The sequence below is a fragment of the Rhinoraja longicauda genome, chromosome 4, assembly GCF_053455715.1.
Source record: "Rhinoraja longicauda isolate Sanriku21f chromosome 4, sRhiLon1.1, whole genome shotgun sequence".
NCBI classification, from domain to species: Eukaryota; Metazoa; Chordata; class Chondrichthyes; order Rajiformes; family Arhynchobatidae; genus Rhinoraja; species Rhinoraja longicauda.
Window position 1 is genome coordinate 71586147 of NC_135956.1, and position 16558 is coordinate 71602704.

Below are 16558 nucleotides of genomic sequence, written 5' to 3' on the forward strand. Positions count from 1 at the left end.
TCATTTTGTGGCACTTCAAACTAATAGAAAATATATCAGTGATTACGGTGGTATTAGTACTCAAAAGCTTTCAATATGAAGTTGAATCTGGACAGAAATGGTACAAAACACGACAATGCACACCAGCAATGCCAAACAATAAAAGGATGTCACTTGGGTGAGGAAGGAAACAACTGAAGATTTATGTACAGTTTCTGAGTGTGCTGGAAGACTTGAGCAGAACTATCTATGCAGTTATTCCATTGTGGCTCTGATGGCGTGCCATGCTGGCAGAGCTGCCATTTTTTGGATGAAGTAATAAACCAAGGTCCTGACAGCCCTCTAAGATGGATGTTAAGGAACATATGTAACTCATCTGAGATGAGGCAGTGTAATTGTTCCCAGCGCCATAGAGTCGTGCAGCATGGAAACAGGCCCTTTGGCCCAACTTGCGCATGCCAATCAAGATTCCCCAACTACGCTCATCCCACCTGCCCGCGTTTCACCCATATCCCTCTAAACCTTTCTTATCCATGTACCTGTCTCAATGTCTTTTAAATATTGTTATAGCACCGGTCTCGACCACCACTTCTGGCAGCTCGTTTCCTCTACCCATCCCCCTCTGTGTAAAAAAATTGCCCCTCAGATTCCTATTCAATTTTTCCATCTCACCTTCATCCTCTGTCCTCTGGTTCTTGATTCAACCTACTCTGGGTAAAAGACTGTGTATTCATCCTATCTATTCCCCTCATGATTTTATACACCTCTATAAGATCACCCCTCAACCTCCTGTGCTTCAAGGAATAAAGTACTAGCATGCCTAACGTCTCCCCATTTTCTATGCACTCTTTCCAGCTTAATGACATCCTTCCAACAGCAGGGTGACCAAAACTGAACACGATACTCCAAATGTACCCTCACCAACGTCTTGTGCAACTGCAACATAACATCCCAACTTTTAAGGAAGAGTTAAATATAGGATTAGGGAGCAAAACCGAATTTGAGTTAAAACACCAACTAAGATAGAGTCATAGAGTCATACAGCGCGGAAACAGGCTTCTCGTTTCCAACTTCCCCAGCCTGACGATGACGCCCCATCTGCACTAGTCCCACCTGTCTGGGATTGGCCCACATTTCTCTAAACCATTCCTATCAGTGCAGTTCCCCATGGTCTTGTTAATGATGGAACAGGTTTGTGGTGGTAAATAGCCTGTTTTCATTTTCATAGTCTTAGCATTTTTTTTCTTTATAATAATGGTTTTGAACAACTTTACTCTTTGACATGGATTTTGTACTTTCCTTCTTGCTTCCCTTCCCTTATTTTGCTTTACCTCATAATCCCTCTCTGTTCCCAAATTTTTAGGCCCACTATTTCTTGAAAGTTTTATTTGATTCCTAACTCCTTTACTTATCCACGGATTCCTGAAACTCATTGCTTCCTTGTTCTATAGCTTGCAATCCCTTCTTTAAATTTATATGTTGCAATATCGTTCTGTTTGTGAATTTGAATCTTGTACTTTCTCTCATGTTTCAAAAAATCCCAGTGCTGTTTTCCTAGTTTTTGCATTGGATTGATTTTGTTGGGTCTGAAACTCGTAGTTGTGTCACCGTTGCCTTTGCAGTTCCCCACATTTAATTCATCCATCTGATTTATTTCATTGCTCAGAACTAAACCTGCCAATGACAGTGCAAATAAAGGCCACCTGGTTTCTACTCCATATGTTTCATCTCCTTAAAACATCAAATCAACATCTTCTATTTTCTCTGGCATGCACTTATCTTCCTCATTTATTTGTTCCCATAAAAGTGTCTATGCTATTCATTTTAGTCAGTCCATACAGCTGTGATTTCTTCATCCTTACTAATTATGTGAAGGACTCCTATTCATTAAAAACCATCATTTTTTTGTGTCCACAAATTGAAGCCTCTTTTCTCCAAAAGTTTTAATGAACTGTGTATTTTTAAAGACTACCAGATCAAGTGGACCCTTTGGGCCCAAACCTCTCCTGCATTGGTGCAGCACCTTCTCCTCCCCCCTCCCCCCTCCCCCCCCCCCTCCCTCCCCTCTCCCCTTCCCTTCCATTCTAGGGAAAACTATCTGAGTCTGTCCAACCTTTCTCTGGAGCTAATATCCCCTAATCCAAGCATCGTTCTAGTAAGATTTTTTTTCTACTCTTCCCAAAGCCTCCATATCCTTCTTGCAATGGGCCGACCAGAACAACACGCAAACGCAATACTCCCTGAAAGTGACAATACAAGTAGAGTGGTAAAGAAGCAAATGGTATGTTTGCATTCATTGTGTGAGGGATAGAGTATAAGAGTCAGGAAGCCATGATTCCGGTTTTATAGGATTTTGGGTAGGCCACATGTAGAATATTGTGTGCAGATTTGGTTGCCCCAGTACAGGAAGAAAGTGGAGGCTTGGGAAAGGGTACAAAGGAGGTTTATCAAAAAAAGCCCAGAAAAAGACGGGTTATCTACATTATCTATGCCTCTCATAATTTTATACATTTCTATCGTCTCCTGTCAGCCTCCAAAATTCCATAGAAAACTATTTCAGTTTGTCCAATCACTTCTTGTCGACAATACTCTCTAATCGAGGCAGCTTCCTGATGAGCCTTCTATGCATCCTCTCCAAAGCCTCCACATCCTTCCTGTAATGTGGTGACTCGTAGAAACATAGAAAATAGGTGCAGGAGTAGGCCATTTGGCCCTTCGAGCCAGCACCGCCATTCAATATGATCATGGCTGATCATCCAGAATCAGTACTCTGTTCCTGCTTTCTCCCCATATCCCTTGATTCTGTTAGCCCTAAGAGCTATACCTTAAACCTATGTCCCCTGGTTCTTGATTCCGCTACTCTGGGCAAGAGACTCTGTGCGTCTACCCGATCTATTCCTTTCATGATTTTGTAATCAAGGCCTGCTCAGGCTTTTCCAAGGGCAGTTAGGAGTCAAAGACGTACAGGTATGTAGGTTAATTGGCTGGGTAAATGTAAAAATTGTCCCTAGTGGGTGTAGGATAGTGTTAATGTACGGGGATCACTGGGCGGCACGGACTTGGAGGGCCGAAAAGGCCTGTTTCCGGCTGTAGATATATGATAATAAGCTTGTTGTGGGTTTTCAGTCTTAAATAGGCCAGAACAAGTAAGAAAGGCATGTTGCCTTCCCTGAGGGACATCAGTGAACCAGATGTTAGTTTTAACAATAATCCGGTAGTTTCATGTTCACAGTTATTGATACGAGATTTTTATTCCTGGTTTACTTAATTAGTTAACTAATTTTAAATTTGCCAACCTACATGGTAATATCTGATCTTGTCTTCTTACTTCTTAAGCCCTTTGCTCCTCTACCTCCACCTCACTCGGTTGTTGGCAGTTCTTTCGAGATCTCCCCAGTTGAGCCCACTCCTGGACATTTCTGCCTCTTCTCCAGCTGTTCCTGGGGCGACCTCTTTTCCTTTTTCCTTAGAGGTTCCATTTCAGGGCTTGCCGAGTGATGCTTGTGGCAGGTTTTCTGAGGGTGTGTCCAATCCAGCTCTATTTTCTCCTTTGAATTTGTAAGTCAATGGGATCCTGGCTTGTTCTTTTCCACAGGTCCACATTGCTTACTTTGTCTCTCCACCAGATGTTTAGTATTCTCCTGAGGCAGGTGTTAATGAATGTTTGGAGCCTGTTTGTTGTGTGTTTTGTTGTTTTCCATGTCTCTGATCCATACAGCATCACTTGCTTCACATTTGAGTTATATATATATGTGTATTTTGGTGTTGATTGCGATGTGTTTTGAGCTCCTGAGCATGTTAAACACCACCCTAGCCTTATTGATTCTGCTTTTTATGTCTGCATCTGCCCCTCCAGTGGTGTCCACAACACTGCCTAGGTATGTGAATGTTTCTACCTCTAGCGCAGTGCTGTGCATGAGGATAGGGTTGCTGATTTTGGAGTGGATCTGCATCACCTGCCTCTTTGCTGTATTGGGTGTAAGACCAAGTTTTGTTGCAGCTTGTAAGAGTCTGTCTGTCTTCTCCTGCATCTGATCTAGTATCTCCAGATTATTAGTCCAGCCCTCTGAATATGTGGGTGTGTATTTTATACCAGCGATCCCTGCGTATTAACACTATCCTACACCCAATTTTTAAATCTTCAGGCCAAGCCAATTAACCTACATATTTGTACGTATTTGGGGTGTCTGAGGAAACGGAAGATCTCGGAGAAAATGCGCGCAGGTTCCCCTACTCTTCTACTGCTTCTGTTCTGCTCTATTCTATTCTATTCTTAAATACGTAAAAACCTGGATCTTTTAAGATTCAAGATTCAAGAGATCAAGATTCAAGATATCTTTATTTGTCATCCAAAAAACAAGTTTTTTGGATGAGATTTCGTCACCCACAGTCCAACAATAAGAGCAATAAAATAAGCAAAGTACACAACCCCAACCAACACCAAACACAAAAAAAAGAAACATCTATCACAGTGAGTCTCCTCCAATCACCTCCTCAAGTTCTTGAGTTTGAGGCCATGTGTCTGTTTATGCCATTAGGTCGTCTACTTTCCGTAAAATTATTGCTCTCCTAGTTTATTTTCAATCGTGTGTATTGCATTATAAGCAATTTTTTAATTGGATCTGCTTTCTCCATTTATATATTAAAAATATGCCTAACTTTCTTAAAGTTCTATTCCGTTCACAACTTGTATATTTGATCTAATTGTCCTTCTTTCTTTACTTATTATTAAATGGTTATCTGCCTGAAGATTAAACCTACCCATTTTTTCCCTTGCTGCACTGCGGTCCAATTTTATATCTCCTGTTTTACGCGCTCATTGCTTTAAACTTTTGAGCAGTACCATAACATAACAGTATAACAGTATAACAGAACTTTATTGTCATTCGGTATAAATACCGAACAAAATTTCAGCAGTCACAAGACACAGCAAAAAAGAAAAGAACACAGGACACACGACCCCAACACCAACATCCATCACAGTGACTCCAAACACCCCCTCACTGTGATGGAAGGCAACAAAACTTCCACTCTCTTCCCCCCCGCGCCCACGGACTGGCAGCTCGACCCCTACCGAGGCAACCGACACGCATAGCCCCCGCAAGGGGATGGAAGGCCCCGCGGCCGAGCCACACCGGGCACTGAAACGTCCCGCAGCCGAGCCGCGCCGGCGATGTTAAGTCCAGCGGCCGAGCTGCACCGGGCACTGAAATGTCCCGCAGCCGAGCCGCGCCGGCGATGTTAAGTCCAGCGGCCGAGCCGCACCGGGCGATGGAAGGCCCCGCGGCCGAGCCGCACCGAGCACTGAACCGTCCCACGGCCATACCGGGCGATGGAAGGCCCCGCGGCCGAGCCGCGCCGGGCACTGTTAGGTCCCGCGGCCGAGCCGCGCCGGCGATGTTAAGTCCAGCGGCCGAGCTGGAAGGCCCCGCGGGCGATGGAAGGCCCCGCCACTTCCACTGTTCAGTTGGAGCTTGTTCTGGTGCAGAAGAATAAGGTTTCCTCATCCATTTCATCTGCTGAATAAAAGAGGAATCCTATCTCCTGACACCACATCCTCGGTCATGCACTCATTTCCTGAATTATTTTGCACATTTATAAAGTTTTGTCATTCTGGTCATAGTTCTGTTCAAATGCATTGGGGTTCTGGGTAGTTGTAAAGCCTATAGGGAGCATGGTTGTTCCCTAAATTTTCTAGACTAAACAATAAGTCTGAATGGACCACAGCAGCTAACTGCTACCCCTCATCTGGCTTTTAGACTCTGTTCACTATTTTCTTTGCTATTACACCCAGGAAGCAACACTTTCCAGATTGTTAATGTGGATAAGTGAAAGAGGAGACGGTTCCTCTAATTCATTGCAGAAAGGTGGAATGTCACTCTATCCCGGCAGAGAAAGGGTTTCTTTCCTATTGTGGACGCAGTCCAGACAATTACACAAACCAATCTCCCTTCCATTGACTCCATTCACACCTCATGCTTCCTCGGCAAAGCTACCAGCATAATCAGATTATGCTCCTTCTCCCCTCTCCCATTAGGCAAGAGGTACAGAATCAGCGACAGGTTCTTCTCAGCTGTTATCAGGCAACTGAACCAACGAGAGAGCGGTCCTGAGCTACTAACTACCCCAGACCCTTGGGCTTTCTTTCATCGGACTCTATTGGACTTTATCTTGTTCACAAGGTTATTCCCTTTATCATGTACCTGTACACTGTGAATGTCTCGATTGTAATCAAGTATAGTCTTTCCGCTTACTGGATAACATGCAACAAAAGATTTTTGCTGTACCTCGGTACATGTGACAATAAACTAAACTAAACTAATATCAACGTGCACGTAGACGATGATGCTCTTTAGATCATGACCTTGAGCCTGAACAAAATCGTGGTCTACCAAACATTAATGATTCCTGCCCTTCATTAGGCACCTCAAGACACTGGAAAAAGATCACCAATGCTGCTCTGCAATAATTTTGAAATTCACTTTCATGACAAAATAATTAAAATCAATGTACTTTCCCAGGCCAATGTCCCCAGCATTGAGGACCTAATTTCACCTAATTATCTTTGTTTTGCTGGCCATATTATGTGCAACAGCCTCATGAAATAACTACCCATTTCCTGCAAGAAAGTGATTATCAGGTGTACAGAGGAAAAAGATTCAATAGTTGTGCTAAATGTTTCCTTGAAAGTTGCAAGATTGCCTATGACTTTTTGAAATCCTGGCCCAAGACTGCTCAAAGTGAGGAAGGAATATTCGGGATAGTATCGAAAGGAGTGTATTCACGGACAAGGAATATGTAGAATCTGACAGAAGGTGTGGACCCTGTCACAGGCAAGCTACATGATTCCCTGTCCCATCTGTACAAGAGTGAGTGGTTCCCATGTTGTCCTCATCAATCATCTAGGAATCCACAAAACGAGAGTTAAAACAAGTCACATTCCTCCCATGGGACTGCCTCAGATGAAACATAATGTACAAATTAAGCTGTTTAATACTGAAATTCCAGGAGCTCTTCATTCTGGTTGGTGCATTCTTTGGGAAAGTCATGTAGTAATCGGCATTATTACGATGATATTGGCTACCTGCTAGAGACACTAGGAATTGCAAATGCTAGTTTATGAAAAAAAGACAAAATGCTGGATTATCTCAGAGGATCAGGTAGCATTTCTAGAGAACATGGGTAGGTGATGTTTTGGGTTAAGACCCTTCATCAGGCCCCGACTTACATGATTGTTAAGTTCATTCACAAAATGCTGGAGTAACTCAGCAGGTCAGGCAGCATCTCGGGAGAGAAGGAATGGGTGACGTTTCGGGTCGAGACCCTTCTTCAGACATGATTGTTAATCTGTATTGGAAAGGAAGGAGACCATTTCTCAAACTAATTGTTTATAGGTGAAATGAAATACTTTCCCGGTAGAGAAAAGGTTTCTGTTATCTGGTGCAATGATATCAAAGGGTTCAAAGCTTTCAAAAGTCTTTTATTGTCACATGTACCAATTAAGGTACAGTGATATGCGAATTACCATATAGCTATACAGAAAAAAAAGGCAACAAGACACACAACTATATAAAACTTAACATAAACATCCACCACAGCGGATTCCTCACATACCTCACTGTGATGGACGGCAAAAAAAGTCCAATCTTTTTCCTCTTATTCTCCTGCGCTCTGAGCAGTCGAACCATCAGTCTGGGCGATTGAAACTCCCGCAGCCGGCTATCGAGGCCCCCGTGTCGGGGCGATCGAAGCCCCCGTGTCGGGGCGATCGAAGCCCCCGCGTCGGGGCAGTCGAAACTCCCACGGCTTGGAGTTTCCGAGGTTGGTCTCTGACCAGAGACCGCAGGCTCCGTGATGTTAAGTCCGCAAGCACCCACAGTTGGAACTCTAAGGTCGACCCCTGGCAAAGGGATCGCGAGCTCCGCGATGTTGAAGTCCCGCAGGCACCTGCGGAGGAGCTCTCAAAAGTCGGTCTCCAGCAAAGGGCAGCAACTCCTTGATGTTAGGCCGCAGTGTGGACGGAGATACGATACGGAAACAAATCGCATCTCCGTTGAGGTAAGAGATTAGAAAAAGTTTCCCCCACCCAGCCCCCCCACATAAAACAAGTTAAAGAACACTAAAAACATACATTTAACACATACTATTTAAACACAAAGAAGGAAGGGACAGACAGACTGTTGGCGAGGCAGCCATTGCTGGCGCCACCCAGTGGTTTGCACAGAGTGCATGCAGAGTGATCCCTTTAAGATCAAGACTTCAAGCCTTAACAAAATCGCAATCTACCATTAAGCACCTCAAACTCAACAGAAGGCACCTCAAGGCACTAGAAAGATCTCGCAATGCCCATCTGCAATATCCCCGAAATTTGTGAAATCCTTAAGAAGGGTCCCATCCCAAAATGCCACATATCAATGTTCTCCAAAGGTGTCGCATGACCTGCTGAGTTACTTCAGCTCTTTTATTTTTGGTGACTTGCTAGTTGAATTGCAATATGAAGCATCTACTGGTGAGTTCTCTTAAATACAGTATAGTCGTCTTTCGGTTTAGAACTTATTCGACTGTATAAGCCACAAGTGGCTTATACAGTCGAAACCAATGTAGACTGGAATTTATATAACAATGGAGTTTGGATTTGTGAGAGTCTAGGCACTTCCATCTGGTTTACAATGGCAAATGACAAGTTCCAGATCATGAAACATTTCCTAAATTACACATGTTGTTGTTCTAAATTCCTTAGATGCACTCTGGTACTTGTGACAATTGCAGTCAAGGCTGATTCATGTAGTAAAAAGAGTATGTTGTGAATAATATTCAGCATAGAAAGCAAGGCGGCCCAATAGATTTTTAGCAGTACATTCGATATATGAAAATGTTCAAAAGGTGAATGTTAAATAAGCATTTTCCCTTGGCCATCTTAAAATGTTTGTTGAAGTTGTTTATTGCATTGAATGAAGTTAAGCAGCATGTCTCATTCATCAAATGGTTTTTTCTTTCTTTACAAAGCAGTGCTTCAAATTGAGACCAGTGTATCTAAAGATTGCTTTGCACCTTAACTAACACATTTGATTTTCATAAGTTTTTGACAACATTAAACTTTCAAGTAAAATGATTGTATCTGCAAAGCTGAAAAACATAAGTGCTTAAAATTCAAAGACTTGCATCCATAGGTCAAAGAAATTTGAAATGACTAATGGATAAGGTATTTCATTTTTGAAATATAAACTTTTTAAAATTCAACTGGATTTCCCTTGTATCAAGTGAAATTTCATCATGTTTGCTAGACTTCTCAGAAGGGATTAATAAAAAAAAGTGGAGGATTTTACATAAAATGAAGATAAATAACACTTCCTTCCAGATATTTTAACTCTTTAGCATGTGCATATGCTTTTATTTTTGTACCTAAACTGAACTGGTGTAGGCTTTGCTTCATCATGCACTATGATGGGCATAGATTTTTATTTTGTTGTGACTTTGCACTTTACTTTAGTTATACCGCGCGGAAACAGGCCCTACGGGCCACAGAGCGCGCCGACCAGCGATCACCCCATACACCAACACTATCCTACATACTAAGGACAATTTACAATTTCATTGAAGCCAGTTAATTTACAAACCTGCACTTCTTTGGAGTGTGGGAGGAAACTAGAGCACCCGGAGAAAACCTTTGCAGTCAATAGACAATAGACAATAGACAATAGGTGCAGGAGTAGGCCATTCAGCCCTTCGAGCCAGCACCGCCATTCAATGCGATCATGGCTGATCACTATCAATCAGTACCCCGTTCCTGCCTTCTCCCCATACCCCCTCACTCCGCTATCCTTAAGAGCTCTATCCAGCTCTCTCTTGAAAGCATCCAACGAACTGGCCTCCACTGCCTTCTGAGGCAGAGAATTCCACACCTTCACCACCCTCTGACTGAAAAAGTTCTTCCTCATCTCCGTTCTAAATGGCCTACCCCTTATTCTCAAACTGTGGCCCCTTGTTCTGGACTCCCCCAACATTGGGAACATGTTATCTGCCTCTAATGTGTCCAATCCCCTAATTATCTTATATGTTTCAATAAGATCCCCCCTCATCCTTCATAGGAAGAACATACAAACTCCATAGAGACAGCACCCACACTCAGGATCGAACCCATGTGTCTGGCGCTTTGAGGCAGCACCTCTACCGTTGCACCACTGTGCCGCCCCTTGCGCACGAAACGGATTTTGTGTCCTTTGACACTTTTTGACAACAGATCCCCTATCAAATATAAAATTGATGAGGGATCTCAGTTAAATTGCCAAATGTTATTTTGTACAGTTTAAGATTTTGACCAGTGTAACATTCAGCAGGCTGATTGCTGAGATGGCTGGACTGACATATGAAGAAAGATTGGGTCAATTAGCCTTATATTTACCAGAGGAACGAGAATGAATAGAAACCCTCAAAATTCTAAAAAAAATTCCTAGGTTAGATTAAACACGAATTTCCTGATGGAAGTGGAGTCCAGTACCAGGGGTCACAGTCTAAGGGTAACGGGGAGAAGACTGAGAATAAGTTAATTTTCCCAGAGAGCCGTACATGTGTGGAATTTTAACTGTGGAAAGCATTTGAAGCTAAACTATTAAGTATATTCAAGAATGAGTCAGATATTATTCACAGAGCTCAAGGGATCTAGTGATATGGGGAGCTGGTTAAAAAAGATATAGGTAGTTCTGCAGAAATTTGATAGTGATGTTCCAAAGAAACCTCGTGATATAAAATCATGTTATGATTTGTGTAGAAGATCATTGATCAAAGACAACGGAGATAGTGATCAACTTTTAGCGCATGTTGATTTCGAGAAGGAGGAGGTATTTGATCTCTTGAGAAACATTGAGGTGGATAAGTCCTCAGTTTGCATTGACGGTGCCGAAGTAGAGATGGTTGAAAACTTCAAATTCCTCGGAGTAAATATCACTAACGACATCTGGACCACCCATACTGAAGCAATGACCAAGAAAGCACACCAACTTCTTCAGAAAGCTTAGGAAGTTCGGCATGTCCCCAACAACCTCACCAACTTCTACAGATGTGCCTTTGAAAGCATTTTATCTGAAAGCATTAAAGCTTGGTTTGGGAACAGCCCCATCCAAGACCGCAAGAAATTTCAGCAAACAGTGGATGCAGCCCAAACCATCACACAAACCAACCTTCCTTCCATTGACTCCATTTATACCTCCGCTGCCTCCTCAAGGGCAGCAAAATAATCAAGGATGAGTCGCACCCTGGCCATTCCCTCTTCTCCCCTCTCCCACTGCACAAAAGGGAAAGAAGTGCGAAAACGCACGCCTCCAGATGAATGAATGAATGAATGAGTAAGTTTATTGGCCATGTATGTGCAGAAACAAGGAATGTGCCTTGGTGCTCCGCTCGCAAATGACAACACAAACATACAGTTAACAATTAAGAATAAAGCATAACCACAGTAAAACAATCAGGATACAACATTACGGTCTAAACATATGGGTGAAAATAAACCAGAGCAAAAAAGAGACTGCAGACTTTGGTTATTGAGTAGAACTACTACTTGTGGAAAAAAGCTGTTTTTATGTCTGGCTGTGGCTGCTTTGGGACAGTTTCTTCCCAGCTGTTATCAGGCAACCACCGCAACTGGAGAGCAGTCCTAATCTACTAACTATTTCATTGGGGACCCTCAGACCAGCTTTGATCGGACTTCACTGACTTTACCTTGCACTAAACGTTATTCCCTTATCATGTATCTCTGCACTGTGAATGGCTCGATTTTAATCATGCATTGTTTTTCAGCTGACTGGTTAGCACGCAACAAAAGCTTTTCACTGTGCTTTGGTACACGTGACAATAAGCTAAAACTAAAACTGAACTGAACTGTCAGTGGGTTAAGGGCTAAAGAGTTTCAGACTCACAATAACAATGTTAATTTTTTTCTCCCCCTGGTGATGTTTCAGGTTGGGCCCCAGAACGTCACCTGTCCATGTTCTTCAAAGATGTTGCCTGATCTACTGTTACTCCAGCACTGTGTAAACCGGGAACGTCTTTTTTTCCCCTCTCTCAGATAGCTTTTTTTCCCCTGCTTTTCAAATTTCAAAGTAACTTTTAAGTTCCATTATTGAGGTTTAATTTTTTTTGCACTAGAGTCAAAGAAATGCACAGCACGGAGAAATATGTTGAAATGCTGGGGCATGTTGTTATCAAGAAGGAGGGGGTATTTGATCTCTTGAAAAACATTGAGGTGAATAAGTCCCCAGGACATGATGAGATCTATCCCAGGTTATTGAGTCACAGTCATACAGCCCAGAAACAGGCCCTTTAGCCCAACTCATCCATTCTGACCGAGATGCTCCATCTAAGTTAGCCCCATTTGCCCATATTTGGTTCATAGCCCTCTGAACTCTTTCTGTCCAAATGTCTTTTAAATGTTACTATTGTATCCACCTCAGCTACTTTGTTGGGCAGCTCGTTCCATATAACCACCTCCTTCCTATTGAACCTTTCCCCTCTCACCTTAATCCTATGTCCTCTTGTTCTTAATCTCCTTACCCGCAGTAAAAAACAATGCACATTCACCCTATTTAATTCCCCTCCTGATTTTTTCCACTTGTCAGATTACCGTTTCCAACTTCTGCACTCCAAGGAATAAACTCCTAGCCTGCCAAATTGCAGCATATTTGTAAATTTTCTGTGAAGTCTTTTCAGCTTCATGGCATCTTTCCTTTAGCACCTGAAATGTTAACTTTGTTTCTCTTTCCAAAGATACTGTATGACCTGTTGAAGATTTCCAGCACTCTGTTTCATTTCGAACTAATGTTGAGGTTTTATAAGCAGAATTTTGTATGGCCACTGTTTTCTTGAGCATGTGTCTCTTTATCCAAGGACTATTCAACTTATTTGGACTGGCACCAAGATTGGAGACACAAGGTGCTGGTTTACAAAAAAAGACACAAAATGCTGGAGTAACTCAGCAGGTCAGGCAGCATCTGTAGAGAACCTGGATAGGTGACATTTCAGGTCGGGACCCTTCTTCAGACACTGTGTTATCCTTTGCTGGATGCTGGCAGGTCGCTTGCCGCTTGCCTTTTGATGCTTTTCTAAAATCTATTCCAACTTTGGATGAATTGATCTCAATCTTCAGGAGAACAGAGTTTGTTTCAAAAGCTGTCAAAACAGCTTTGTATCTCAATCTTCTTGGCACTGCAAGATTCTGTACTCCAACAGCCAAATCCCACTACTTTAGAATCCAACATCATTGTTATGTGTACTGAGGTACAGTTTGGAAAACATTCAAAGTGCTGGACTAGTTTAGCAGGTCAGGCAGCATCTCCCGAGGGAATGGATGGGTGATGTTTTGGGTCAGGAAGTTACTAATCCATGTTCTCCAGTGATGATGCCTGACCCCTTGAGTTACTCCAGCACTTTGTGTCTTATTTTGTAAATCAGCATCTGCATTTCCATATTTCTATATTCAATTCCTTTGTTCGAAAAGGATAGAAGGCGGAATGCAGGAACCATAGGCCAGTTAGATTAACATCTTTTATTGGCACGATGCAGGAGTCAGCGATCAAAGAGGAATAACTACTCATTTAGGAAAGCTGAATATAATTATTTTATATAATTTATTTTACACTGAACGTTATTCCCTTATCATATATCTGTACACTGAATGGCTCGATTATAATCTTGTATTGTCTTTCCGCTGACTGGTTAGCAGGCAACAAAAGCTTGTCACTGTACCTCGGTACATGTGACAATAAACTAAACTGAATTAAACCTTGTCAACCTGATTTTTTATCAAGTTTGCTCATGTTCTTTGAGGATGTAACTGGGGGAATTGATCAAGGAGAAGCAGTAGATGGAGTGCAATTAGATTTCCACAAGTCATTTGACAAAGTGCCATAAGTGCAATGAAGATCCCAAAGTATTGGATAAAGTATGTTGGAATGGATCGAAAACTGAGTGTCATGTCGAAAATAAAGAGTTGGAATAAATGGATCCTTTCCACGATGGAGAGAAGTAACTTGTAGACCTCACAAGGAATTGGCTCTTGACTACCAGTTATTTATTAGTTACATTATTTAAGTGGAACAGGGAACAGAATGCAATGTTTCCCAGTTTGCCAATGGTATGAAAGAAGGTGAAAGGGATGTTGTAATGAGGATATTGTGGTTCTGCAATGGGATATAGATAAATTGAATGATTCCATGAAAACCTGGCAAATGTCGTTTAATGTAGGGAAATGTGAGATCATGCACTTTGGTGAGAGGAATCAAAAGGCAGATTATTAACTCAATGGAGAGAAACTGTAATTGAGTGTTATTCACATGGATCTGGATGTTATCGAGCATGAATCACACAAAGTTGGCAGGCACGTCCAATGGTCTTTATTGCGAAGAGTTTGAGGCCATATATGGACTATTTTGAGCTCCAGCTTTCCTTGATCATCGTTACATTTTTTCATATCTTTCATTCATTTGTTCTACATCTCTCTATATCACTATCTCTATCTCTCGTTTCCCTTTCCCTTGACTCTCAGTCTGAAGAAGGGTCTCGACCCGAAACGTCACAAACTCCTTTTTTCCAGCGATTCTGCCTGACCCGCTGGAATTACTCCAGCTTTTTTTGTCTATCTTGAAATATTAAGAATTGTGTTTTGATATAATGGTATCGGGTATTGATGAGGCCATACTTGGAATATTCTGCACAGCTTTTGTACCCTTACATAAAGAAAGGATATGGTAACATTGGAGAATACTAGACTCATTCTAGGGCTGAGATTGTAGTCCTATCAGGAGAGGCTCAACAGTTTGGATCTGTATTCCTTAGTGTTTAGAAGAACGAGTTGTGTCTTCAAAAATAGAAGATCCTAAAGGGGTTTAACAGGGTTGACGCTGTGATGTATTCACTAGTGGGTGAATCACAGACAAGGGGGCACGGTTGCAACGACCGAAGGCTGTCGTTTAAAAGATAAGATGCGTGGAAACTTCTCACAGGTGGTAGTGAATCTCTGGAATTCTCTGCCTTGGGAAGGGAGGGGGAAGGTGGAGGCAAGATCATCAGATATATTTAAGATGGAGATGAATAAATATTTGAAAGACTGAGGAATTGAAGGTAATGTAGAACTGCCATATATCAGCCGTAATTATGCTGAATGGGTAGTTAGGTTAGTTTAATGTCATGTGTGCTGAGGTACAGTGAAAAGCTTTGTGTCGCGTGCTACCCATGATTACAGTCGAGCTATCCACAAACAGGATAAAGGGAATAATGTATAGTGTAAAGTAAAGTCTGAGGGTTTCCAAATAGGTAAATGGTAGCTCATGATGGCTGTCCCGTTGTTGATAGGATAGTTCAGTTGCCTGATGACAGCTGGAAGAAACTGTCTAAACTGGACAATCAATGCTTGGCCGTAGCACTCAAATCCAGTAAATTACAAATAAAATAACAATAAAAGGAATATATTCTTTGCATTGGATTGTGTAAAAAATTGAAAACCAGTCTGAGCCATTTTGACCTTGCAAATTGTATTAGTGCTTATTCTGAAGAACATAGACCAAATCCCATGTGTCCATCTGCTTTAAACTTTTTTTATTCTGACCGTGAATCTAATCCATTCTTATAAATTGACCTACAATACATTTCTGTCAATACCTCTTGAGAGTGCATTCCACAATCTCACAAACCATGTGTAAGTAAGAAAATGTTCTTCCGGCTCTCTCTGGTACAATTTTCATACTTAAAAACTTTCCAGCGTGTCTGCTCCTATTTTGCTTGTATTTGTAAACCTATCTGTCAAATCACCCTGTTATACTCTCATTATATCACCGTACTTCATGATTTTCTATATATATTTGTATTTCTATTTATCAGATGCTGCCGCATACCTGAACCAATCTATCTTCACTGATAATTTCCAGATTTTGTCTGGTGTTTACATTAGTTCAATATTGGCACTCAGATTGAGTTTCAGTTTAGTTTATTGTCATATACACAGCGCAATGAAATTCCTTGTTCGCATGAAGGTCATAGAGTAAACACTATGCATCGAGAATGAGAAACACAATAATTAATAATGGAAGAGTGCAAAGCAGCAGAATGGTGCAAGATTATAGTGCAATATGAAGTTGTGTGAAAAACAACTAAAATACAATTACAGGATAACAGAGTGAGATAGAGTTAAGAGTAAGAGTTTGTGGTAGAACATCCATGAATGAGGTGTGAGAAGTGATTGGTTCCGGAGTCTGACAGCAGTGCTTCAGAAGCTATTCTTAAGTCTGGACATCAGGGCTTTCAAGTTCCAGGAATCTTCTGGCGCAGTGAAGGAAGTGACAAGCCTGTAATGCACTGGGCAGTAATGGACTCAGCCTTCCCTGCATGTTCAGGCCACACCAGACTGAGAGGCTTCCCATCAGAATACTTCCTCTAGCGCATTTCTCGAAATCCTCGAGAATCCTGTGGGCGGCACGGTGGCGCAACGCTGGAGGTGTTGCCTTAAAGCGCCAGAGACCCGGGTTTGATCCTGACAACTGGTGCTGTCTGTATGGAGATTGTACATTCTCCCTGTGACCTGCGTGGGTTTTCT

At 42.0% G+C, this 16558-nt stretch overlaps 1 protein-coding gene across 6 annotated transcripts in view; it reads left to right on the top strand.

Annotated features, from left to right (window-relative positions):
• Positions 1-16558, top strand: part of vps13b (vacuolar protein sorting 13 homolog B) — a 752723-nt gene that overhangs the window by 235525 nt on the left and 500640 nt on the right. The gene's annotated exons all lie outside the window — the stretch shown is intronic.